At 40.0% G+C, this 12,412-nt stretch overlaps 1 pseudogene; it reads left to right on the forward strand.

The window, feature by feature from the left end:
* The first annotated feature begins 6,938 nt into the window (after nucleotides 1-6,938).
* LOC111961051 (SH3 and multiple ankyrin repeat domains protein 2-like) overlaps nucleotides 6,939-12,412 on the forward strand; it is a 158,160-nt pseudogene continuing 152,686 nt past the window's right edge.

A 12,412-nucleotide genomic window follows, 5' to 3' on the forward strand; every position in this document is an offset into this window, starting at 1 on the left:
AATGCAGTGGGAAAAGTGGTAGGGTTGAGCAAGACTAGAAATTCAAAGACAGCCTATTTTTCTGGAGCCTGCTTTTAAGTGAGAAAAAAATATAGCTAGACTGTTGTTTTACTATTAAACTCAATTCTGCTATTGTTTTTAATTTGGTAAAGCAGCTTGTGTTTCTTAACCAGGCAAATGATAGCTAACTAGAAGGCTGGTGGTGACTGGTTAGCTAAAGTSAAGCATTTCATGGGGCACTATAKCCACATATGAGTTCAATTGGTACAGAATTCTCACTCACGGGTWCAACAAATACGGCCTCTTACAAGGTACGTCTCAAAATATAACAAGCCAATACCGTGCACKCACTAGTGGTCAAAAGGTTTTTGGCGCACCAAAGATACGGTATGCTATTGTATTCTGTGGGGTGAGTACCATTCGAAATACAGCAATTTTCCCACAGTACACCATAACTTACAGCATGTTACACATTTCAGAGTTTTGTTTACTCTTGATAATACCTCATATTGATATTACCTCATATGTTACTTATGTTATATGTCTGTCTACTTCATCCAGAATTGGCCTAGATCAAATCCACTCAATATTGCTATGGAAAGGGGGATACCTAGTCAGTTGTACAACTGAAAGCGTTCAACTGAKATGTGTCTTCTGCATTTAACCCAACCCCTCTGAATCAGAGAGGTTCGGGGGGCTGCCATAATCAACATCCACAGCGCCCGGGGAAGAGTGGGTTAACTGCCTTGCTCAGGGGCAGAWCCACAGATTTTTACCTTGTCAGCTCAGGGATTRGATCCAGCAATCTTTCAATTACTGGCCCAACGCTCTAACAACTAGGCTACTGTACCTGCCACCACGGAGCATGGGGAAGTGGTGCAGTATTTGGGGTTGTACTCCTTGAAGGCCCATTTCCTCTTTGTTATTTATGTCTGTTCCATGCTAATATTGAGTTTAAGAAAACATATATTTGTACAGTAGTTTTTAGGGATGCGTGTTAGAAAATTAGCCCAGGCTATAAGTCTTCACCAGGGGTCCCCAAGTACATTCCGCGCGGGGGTCCCCAATTACATTTTCCTTGAGCGGATGGTCGGGAGGCCGGAACATAGTTATAAATAATTTGTACACTTCAAATTGACCGAAGAATCCCAGACATATTTCTGAAAAACGGAATCATTTCTAACCTCGATTTCCTTTGGGATACGWTCACCATATGCCTCTCTATTTATGTGTGGGAATACTTGGGAACAGATTTCTAGAATAAAATCCCCCAAAACCCTYGCCTGACACTGTGGRGCATTATTGCTGTTAAAGAGAGACYGATCTCCAAATGTCYCTGTCCAATCAGTGGTYCTGGTATCACAGCAGTCTCTATTGCTAACGGTCCATGGTGAGAAAGCATTCTCCTCTCTGATTTGACTGTTTCAGTGGCTGGACCCATTGCTGTCCTAGTCGTGGTGCTACTATATGGCCATATATCCCCTAAGGGTGGGTGATTTGCATCTCGATAGCACCACACATGTCTGCAATTTTCTAAAAAAAATTCTTCAGTGAAATAGTGAATAAATCTGGAATATACCGTGATATAAAATGTATTTTATACCGCCCACCTATGTGAATTACTGAATCGTTTACAGTATGTTAGAGGTCCTTGTCATCTCTGCTCTGATTCAGGCAGGCAGARGGACGCTGGACGCTAAGGCAATATGGCACATCATCTGGAGTCAAGGTGTTGTGTTCAGGTGTTGATTGAACAACATGTCAATCTGGGAATGCAAAATGGTAGAATTCTCCTTAAAAAAAGCAACTACACATTTTGACATGCCAAAATCATTTCACATTGGGAACTCCCATGGGTTTCTTCCCAATTCCACCCTGGATTGTGTTCTTCTGCTGGAGGTTGGTTCACCCTAATTTGATTTATTTTCTCCCTCTGGCCCTGCCCCTGGCCCTGCCCCTAGAGAGCATTCATGGCCACAATGTGACCCCCGTGTGTCAGTGAGGTCCCTCAATGTCGACCAGAGCACAGGTTAATGACACCAACAGGGACACAGCAGAAACAACAGTCCACTGTTGTAGAGCAGTTACAGTGCTATTCAACAGGCATGGTGTGTGGTACACTCTTAGAAAAAAAGGTGCTGTCTTGAACCTAAAGGGGTTCTTCGGCAATAGCAGAACCCTTTGAAGAACACTTTTTGGTTCAAAGTTAATTACTGACTGCCAGCTGATCCCTGTCCCATCCACTAGGGTTCTCATTAGAACTCAGAACATAGGAAATGGGATAGACTTACAGTACAGTACAGGGTTTCGTTATAGTGCCCACATGACTTACAGTACAGGGTTTGGTTATAGTGCCCACATGACTTACAGTACAGTACAGGGTTTCGTTATAGTGCCCACATGACTTACAGTACAGAACAGGGTTTCGTTATAGTGTCCACATGACTTACAGTACAGTACAGGGTTTCGTTATAGTGTCCACATGACTTACAGTACAGTACAGGGTTTGATTATAGTGTCCACATGACTTACAGTACAGAACAGGGTTTGGTTTTAGTGCCCACGTATCTTACAGTACAGTACAGGGTTTGATTATAGTGTCCACGTGACTTACAGTACAGTACAGTGTCATGACGTGGCCATTTCTGGGTATAGATAGTGGCTTCCCCCTCTCTCTCACTCTCTCCTACACCCAGGTTCTGTTATCTCATGTCGTAAATTCCTGGCGGAGACTCTCTCCCCCTGGCCATGCAGAAAGAACAAAGGATTTCACATGGCGAACTCCTAAATCCCCAAAATGGGAATTTGAAACAAAATGTCCACTTGTGAGAAGGTGGGAATGGTCCGTGGACACTTAAGGGACGGGTATGACGAGTGTGTTTCATTTGGTGACCTCAGAGAGGACAGGAAACACACATAACTATATCTCTGAATGTGTACATTTCTCAGTTATAGGGTTTGCATCTGATTCTTGTATAAAATGAATGAGTAAAGWTAAAYCTATTTGTGAGATGATGTAATGTGATGTTAAACCTTTAATGCGAGAGAATTGTATTCCTTTTAAAGTTTAACTAAGCATTGGCCCGCCCCCGTGAGCACAGATATGATCTGGCGTCATAGAACAGCCTTTTATATTGTTACGAATAAAATCCCCTCCTGAGGAAATCCTCTTCAGACCACAAAAACCTCAGTGTCCGCTAAGGTTGCAATGGTTGTTGAATTCCTAACGGCATCCCGTGGGAGCACTGCGTACACGGCTGGAAATGGTTAAACTCTGAGACTATCGATCCCGACAGAATAAGAGCAAATCTTAGATACTAATTACTAGTCTGCAGCTAGAAATTATGTAAACCTGGGATGCTATTACCGACAACCGCAAAACATCTATACTATGAGAACATTTCTGAATGGTACTCTGAAGTATCCATTCTAACCACGAAATACTTTGATCTTCAGGGAAGCAGAGAGAGAGAGAGAAAGGGACTCGGATGAACTCTCCAACAGACGGACTGACGATTCCAACAGAGATCACGATGACACACTGGGCGTAAATATATATCGATTGCGATTTTCCCAAATGAGTGAGAGTTCATGTGCAAAAATTAGCATTTCAATTAATATAATTATCAACGTGTGTAGTGATCCCTTTTGTCTTTCCTGCTCTCTCAGTCCACACCCACTTCCCTTTGTCCACCAAGCCGTCATATCGGCTTAGCCCACTAGGGAACCTCCCCTATCATTTCCTTGTAACCATATCTACTGTATGTTTGTTATGCATTTCTGTGAATGTTTAGTTAGATAGATGTTTGGAATGAGACTGACGTCAGGTAAATAATAATTCATTAATAAGAAGACTAATTGTCAGATATTAAAATATCTGAAGAGTTATATTAGGAAAAATTATAACTTTGTAATCTGAAGATTTCCTTGGTGCCCCGACTTCCTAGTTAATTACATTTACATGATTCGTTTAATCACGTAAAAATAATTACAGATAATTGATTTGATAAAATAACAGTTTTCAATTTAATGATGCCAAAGACACGACAACAGGTTGGTTATAGTGCCCACGTGTTTACAGTACAGTACAGGGTTTGGTTATAGTGCCACATGACTTACAGTACAGTACAGGGTTTGGTTATAGTGTCCACATGATTAGATACAGACAGGGTTTTTTTAGTTCCACATGACTTACAGTACAGTAAGGGTTTGGTTATAGGCTCACATGACTTACAGTACAGTACAGGTTTGGTTATAGTGCTCACATGACTTACAGTACAGTACAGGGTTGGTTATAGGGCTCACATACTTACAGTACAGTACAGGTTTGTTATAGTTCCACATGACTTACCAGTACAGGGTTTGGTTATAGTGTCCACATGACTTACAGTACAGTACAGGGTTGGTTATAGTGTCCACATGACTTACAGTACAGTACAGGGTTTGGTTATAGTGTCCACATGACTTACAGTACAGTACAGGTTTGGTTATAGTGTCCACATGACTTACAGTACAGTACAGGTTTTATGTGTCACATGACTGACATTACGTACATGGTTGTTATAGTGCTCACATGACTTACAGTACAGTACAGGGTTTGTTATAGTGGCCACATGACTTACAGTACAGTACAGGGTTTGGTTATAGTGTCCACATGACTTACAGTACAGTACATGGTTTGGTTATAGTGCTCACATGACTTACAGTACAGTACAGGGTTGGTTATGCACTGACTTATAAAGTAAGGTTTGCATGTCCCACATGACTTACAGTACAGTACATGTTTGGTTATAGTGCCCACATGACTTACAGTACAGTACATGTGATCGTTATACTGCATGAATAGAATGTTAGAGATTTAGAATAAAGGTCTCCTACGGTGCGTCCAAATCCACTTCAAAGCTGATAATCCTCTACCTCACACTGTTCATACATTAAGCCTTGAGGTTGTCATACATTAATCTACTTCGGGTTTGTCATACATAAGCTACCTGGGTTTGTTCATACATTAAGCTACCCTGGTTTGTCATACCATAAGCTTACGTGGTTGTCTTTTAGTCTATGGTTTATCATTTAGCTACTTGGGTTTGTCATACATTAAGTTACTTTGCTTTGTCATACAATTATTCTATCTTGGGTTTGTCATACATTTAGCTACCTTGGTGTCATACATTAAGTTACTGGCTTGTCATACATTAAGACTACTTTTGGGTTTGCATACATCAAGCTACCTTGGGTTTGTCATACATTAAGCTACATTGGTTTTGTCATACATCCATCTACCTTGGGTTTGTCATACGATTAGCGTACTTGGGTATGTCATACAGTCCATACTATGAGTATTGTTTCATACATTAGCTACCTTGGGTTGTCATAACTTTAGCTACCTTGGTTGTCATACATTTAGCTACCTTGGTTTGTCATACATACTAACCTTGTTTGTCATACATTATCTACCGGGTTGTCATACATATTATCTTTGGGTTTTGTCATACATAGCTACCTTGGGTTTGTCATACATCAATCTACCTTGGTTTGTATACATTAAGCTACCTGGGTTTGTTGATACATTTATCTACCTCTGGGTTTTGTCTACATTAAGCTACCTTGGGTTTGTCATACATTTAGCTACCTTGTTGGCCATACTACCTTGGGTTTGTCATACATTCAGCTACCATTGGTTTGTCATACATTAACCTACCTTGGTTTGTCATGCATTAAGCTACCTTGGGGTTTGTATACATGTAAGCTACCTCGGGTTTGTCATAATCTATCTACCTTGGGTGTTTGTCATACATTAAGCTACCTTGGTTGTGATTACATTAGTACCTTGGTTTGTCATACATTAATCTATCTGGGTTTCATTTAGGTAACATTAATCTATCTTGGGTTTGTCTATACATCAAGCTAACCTTGGGTTTGTCATACATATCTACCTGGGTTGTTTCAATACATAACTAGCTTGGGTTTGTCATAAATTAAGCTACCTTGGGTTTGTCATAACATAAGCTACCTTGGTTTGTCAACTAAGCTACCTGGGTTGATACATTATCTACCTTGGGTTTGTCTAACATTTATGCTACCTTGGGTTTGTCATACATTAATCTATCTTGGGTTTGTCATACATTAATCTATCTTGGGTTTGTCAATACATTATAATTACCTTGGGTTTGTCAACATCAAGCTACCTTGCTGGTATACATTAAGTTACCTTGGCTTTGTCATACATTAAGCTACCTTGGGTTTGTCATACATTAAGCTACCTTGGGTTTTACATTTTGACAATGGTTCTGTCTGCCTGACTGCAGAGATTATTTCCGGGCCCAGCATGCTTTTACTGTATGCTGTAACACCCATGTAATATCAGATGGATATCAGACCTATGCCAGCCAAGCATTTTTTTAATTGCCTCCTGAACCCTATAGGCTAAACAAGTGTTAAACAAGCTGATATAATACTAACTGCCTTTTGGGCCTAGTGTGTCTCAGTGGTGATTGGAGGGGTCTGGCTGGAGGAAGGAGGAAGTGGAGGTGACAGACAGCCATGATGAAGGATGTGGTTGTCTGGAGAAGAGGCTCTGGGGAGGTTATGTGCTGCTGGAGCACTTTATGACTGTGTCTGTGGCCTCATCTGAGATTGGACCGAGGGAGAGACACAATGTAGCGTGTTTACTGGATTTAAGTCAAATGCTTGTGTTCCCAGTCTCTCTATCATATTGTTGTTTTTCTGGACGGTTATTAGGGGAAGGAGGGACCCTGAGATTAGGGACCTCTCGGGGTGTTTACATTTTGTTAAAAAATWAAATCAGCCATACAGGTTCAGATTTCTGTGGCGGTGGTAGCAGTGGTAAAATATGATTTTATACGTGGTGYATTTTGTGGTTTAAGATTCTCACACTGCTATTCTCTGGTTACAGGATGGATCACTCCACTTGGTACTGTCAAGGTCGTCTGGAGGGATTCTCTAACTGACACTATCCATGGCAGTTGATTTCATGTGCTCCGTCAGTTTCTTGACTGTCTGAAAAACAACACGTAGAAAAGGTGAGCCTCTGGTCTGCTTCCTTCACTTCACAGGTCAGTCTAAAATTACATTGGTGAGCAGTGATTGAGAAACTCTCAGCACAGATCTATAAAAGGGAAGCGTAGAACAATGAGAACCAGACATCACACTATGAGAAAAATGGGCAGGAAATTAATGAAAGGAAGGACAGTAGAACCATTGTAAACGTATAATGGGTTGGGTCTCAGTTACAGGACTATGCACACAACTGGTATCAGTCACATATAACCAGTATAAAGTCTAGCCTATATACAGGGTTTTCTATTTGAAAAACGTCCCTGTTGGACAGAATGGAGGGTTTGACAAAGTATTATTGTTACATTTCGTTTGAAGCACCATCAATATCAAATTTTAAAGCAGTGCCTGTTTGAATTAAGGGTACCGGTAGTTGTCTGTGTCATCCAGAGCTCTAAACTAGGGCAACGATATAGAAAAGGCTGCATGGTGTGTGTGTGTCTTATATGTGGGAAGTACATGTGTATCTGGGGTGGGTAAAGCTTACTGTATGCTTCCCAGTCTAAACAGTTTGTGCATATATCATGAAAAAAAATTGAAGTTTTTGTTCGTTTTGGTCTTCAGCAGGTTTTGTTTTTCAAAACCTGCTGAAAAAACCTGCTGCACACAATATTTTTTCTTGAGGCAAGTCAAAGTTCGGTACCGAAGTCTACTCTCCTTCGTCGGTCAACAACTGTACTACTCATAGTCAGTGGCATAGCACAGTTTCGCCTGGCCCCCCTCAAGGTCATTTGTTTTCTGCAAAACATTTTTTGCCATGGGACAGAGAGAAACATTTTCATTTTTATAGCTAATCTCATGCTATTTTACATGCCTTTTACCATGAGGCTGAGAGAAAATGTTGCTGTTTTATAGCTCAGGGACAATCTAAACTTTTTCTCCACAAATATTTGTCTTAATATTAACAGAATTTTAAATATATATTTTGATAGACCAAATTACCAGCTATCCCACCATGTAAAGGAACAAACTCCTCATTTATTTAATTGTTTTCATAAAATGCAATAAACTAGATTGTCACATTATGACCTTAGTTCCTTTTTTATGTCTTTATTTTGGTTTGGTCAGGGCGTGAGTTGGGGTGGGCATTCTATGTTCTATATTCTATGTTTTGTTCTATGTGTTGTAATTCTGTGTTTGGCCTAGTATGGTTCCCAATCAGAGGCAGCTGTCAATCGTTGTCTCTGATTGAGAATCATACTTAGGTATCCTGTTCCCACCTGTGTTTGTGGGTAGTTGTTTCCTGTTTTGTGTTTGTTTTCACCATTCAGGACTGTTTCGGTTTTCTTTGTCATTCACTTTGTTACTTTTGTATTTTTRCGTGTTCTGTTATATTAAAGTAACATGGACACMTACCACGCTGCATTTTGGTCCGATCCTTCATATTCCTCATCTGAAGAAGAAGAACATCGTTACATAGATAGACAGTATGTCAACTCTGTCAGACACCATAAAAGGCATTTCATTTTTACAATTATTGTCCAACAATTGTTTAATGGACTTGATTGTTTCGTTCTTTTTTTGTAAGATTTTATTTAGTTTTTTAGACATTAGACAATAGACATATACAAAGACAACAGACAATTTAACATTTCACAGACATGGATATACTAAACTTGACACGATGTTGGCTGGGARTTAATGCCCAACCTTCAACATAAAGYAAAAAGACGAYTAAAGACAAAAACACCAACTCAGACGTACATGAATTTCAACACAAATTAGTGAAATCATACTTGTTCAAAGCTACATGTTCCCACAGTATCCATACCCATCCTGTTTGTTCTCACATTTTTTCAAATGTTACATCCTTTGGACATTTCTAGGGCTTGTAATACTTTATGCCATATGGCTTGAAATTGTTCTGTAGCCGGGATTTTTTCAACATTTAAATGATTATGCATTTGATGCATTCACTGTCTTGACGATAGAGCATCATTTGAATTCCAGTTCTTAAGTAAAATAATGGTCCAAGAAAATAATGGTCCAACCCATTGGGTATCTCACCGCATCCTCACACGCCATGTCTTGAAATATGCAGATAGACGAATTAAAAGTACGTTTACATGGCAAACTTCTGATAGTCAGCTTTTCTAACTCCAGCCATAACGTTTGGACTTTATACTACTCCCAGAAGGCATGAATTATTGAGTCATTGTTTGTTTTACACTTAAGACATGACTCCGCCTTTGTGCTGTAGAATTTGTGTATTGGTTTATACTGRACTCTTAGAAAAAAGGGTTATTTGGGGTTACTGTATATAGAACCTTTAGGTTTTTTGGAAGAGATTATAGAAKCCTTTACTAAAAAAGGTTCTATATACACTATATACCCAGTYAAGGTAAAGAGCCTTGAGGGTTCTAGCCCTACCCCAGAGTGTAATGGAGGATTTTAGAAATCACTAGCTAACAAAGCTAACTCAGTCACCTCGAAATCTGAAATGACAGCTAACGTTCCCTTTTAATTTGTTTTAGCCATTTTCCATTGACATTTTTATCCATATTAATGATGCTGCTGCATAATTTCGCCTGGTCAGAAAAATGGTTAGCTGACGTCCACATCGTTAGCTCTATAGGCAAGGGGAAGATCACATTTATATTTTGCAACAATGTTGCCAAGGTCTGAGTGGCAAACAGCAAGGTCCATACAAACCTGTGTTGTTGCAAACTAAATGCTAGCTAGAAGCAAGAGGAAATACTGTGTTTAATAAAATCATACAGTCTTAGATAAAAATGGGGTTCAATATAGAACCTTTTGGTCAATTCAAAATTGAACTGCCATTCCGATTCAAAAACCAACTTCCAATCCATTCCAGCATGACTAATCAAGAGGATGGTGTTTGAACCAACTTCCAATCCATTCCAGCATGACTAATCAAGAGGATTGGTGTTACCAACTTCCAATCCATTCCAGCATGACAATCAAGAGGATGGTGTTTAAACCAACTTCCAATCATTCCAGCCATGACTAATCAAGAGGATGTGTTTGAAACCAACCTGCAAGTTAGCCACTTCAAGAGTAGAGGATCTCTCTTTTGGCTTCTGCTGACAACAACTGCATGTAAGTTGTTCTTCTACATCTTAATAATGATGTGTCTGCATAGCATTTTGTCTTCACTGTTATAACATGTGTGGTTATTATTATCACACATAGTGATAAGAAGATGGAATGTAACGTGAATTTGGATGATTGTGCTTTTCTTATAACTCATCTCGGTGTTCTATTTATGTGCTGTTCTATAAGCACATTTCTGTGTTCATGCAAGTGGCTGACTGTACAAATGCTCACTTATCAGTAGCTGCAATTTGGCAGTACGCCCAGGCGTTGTTTTGAGAACAAACGATATCTCCGTTTCAAGGTCTCAGCTTAGAGAGGAGAAGCCTCGTGAGGTGTTGGTCTGTCACATGTTATGAAACAGTATTGGTCGGTCACATGAATGAAACAAAACGGTAATGATTAATTAATGATGCTAAATCATACAAATATAACTTGTCTGTGTATTGTCTGTGTATAGCCGTCCCTGTGTAAGAATTTTTCCACAACACTCCTTTTCTTCTTCTTCGCTGAAACATATCAAGCAGGTAGCCCAGCAGCTAAAGAGTTTGACCTGTGGCAGGGGTTGGGCCTGTGGCCGAAAGGTGGCCGGTTCAGAATCCTGGGCAGGGTCCTGGCAAAAAATGGGCGGAATTGACCTGACACCTGTAGGGCTGCTGGGTTCACATCCTTGAGCAAGGCCCTTAACCCACAACATGCTCTCCATCCAAGGCTGCTGCTTAAACCTGTGTTTGTATCAACTGTATGTGTGAGGTCTGCTGTTTGGGGTGGTTGAGAACGGAGCTGTAACTAATGGATATTCTGTTGTATTGTAAAGAAGTCAGCCAGAGTTTATGTGGGTCATCATTCAAGCAAAGAGATGCCTCCCTGGCCACCTTTCCAAACTATGTTTGCATGTAATGAAAATAAATTCTCAAAARTATGCTGGAATTCATTTGTCCATTTTTTAATTGTTTAAATCATATTCTTAGCTCAAAAAAAAAGTTGTACTTTTTAATAGTAGTGACCACAATTAATACATGGCACCATGCCATGTATTTTGACCCATTCCTCCTGACAGAGCTGGTGTAACTGAGTCAYGTTTGTAGGCCTCCTTGCTCGCACACACTTTTTCCGTTCTGCCCACACATMTTCTATAGGATTGAGGTCAGGGCTTTGTGATCGCCACTCCAATACCTTGACTTTGTTGTCCTTAAGCCATTTTGCCACAATTTTGCAATTATGTTTGGAGTCATTGTCAATGTGGAATACCCATTTGCGACCAAGATTTAACTTCCTGACTGATCTCTTGAGATGTTACTTCAATATATCCACATCATTTTCCATCCACATKATTTTCCTTCCACATAATGCCATCTATTTTGTGAAGTGCACCAGTCCCTCCTGCAGCAAAGCACAACATGATGCTGCCACCCCCGTGCTTTACGGTTGGGATGGTGTTCTTCGGCTTGTAAGCATCCCCCATTTTCCTCCAAACATAACGATGGTCATTATGGCCAAACAGTTCTATTTTTGTTTCATCAGACCAGAGGACATTTCTCCAAAAAGTACGATCTTTGTCCCCATGTGCAGTTGCAAACCGTTGTCTGCCTTTTTTATGGCGGTTTTGGAGTTGTGGCTTCTTCCTTGTTGAGCGGCCTTTCAGGTTATGTCCAAATAGGACTCGTTTTACTGTAGATATAGATACTTTTATACCTGTTTCCTCCGGCATCTTCACAAGGTCCTTTGCTGTTGTTTCTGGGATTAATTTGCACTTTTCGCACCAAAGTACATTCATCCCTAGGAGACAGAACGCATCTCCTTCCTGAGCGGTATATGACGGCTGCGTGGTCCATGGTGTTTATACTGTGTTACTATTGTTTGTACAGATGAACGTGGTACCTTCAGGGTTTCGAAATTGCTCCAAGGATGAACCAGACTTCTGGAAGTCAAAAAAAAAAAATCTGAGGTCTTGGCTGATTCTTTAGATTTTCCCATGATGTCAAGCAAAGAGGCACTGAGTTTGAAGGTAGGTCTTGAAATACATCCACAGTGAACCTTCAATTGACTCAAATGATGTCAATTAGTTTATCAGAAGCTTCTAAAGCCATGACATAATTTTCTGTAATTTTCCAAGCTGTTTAAAGCCACAGTCAACTTAGGTATGTAAACTTCTGACTCACTGGAATTGTTGATACAGTGAATTATAAGTGAAATAATCTGTCTGTAAACAATTGTTGGAAGAATTACTTGTTTCATGCACACATAGATGTCCTAACCGACTTGCCAAAACTATAGTTTG

Source organism: Salvelinus sp. IW2-2015, linkage group LG4q.1:29 (genome assembly GCF_002910315.2).
Source record: "Salvelinus sp. IW2-2015 linkage group LG4q.1:29, ASM291031v2, whole genome shotgun sequence".
Classification (NCBI taxonomy): domain Eukaryota; kingdom Metazoa; phylum Chordata; class Actinopteri; order Salmoniformes; family Salmonidae; genus Salvelinus; species Salvelinus sp. IW2-2015.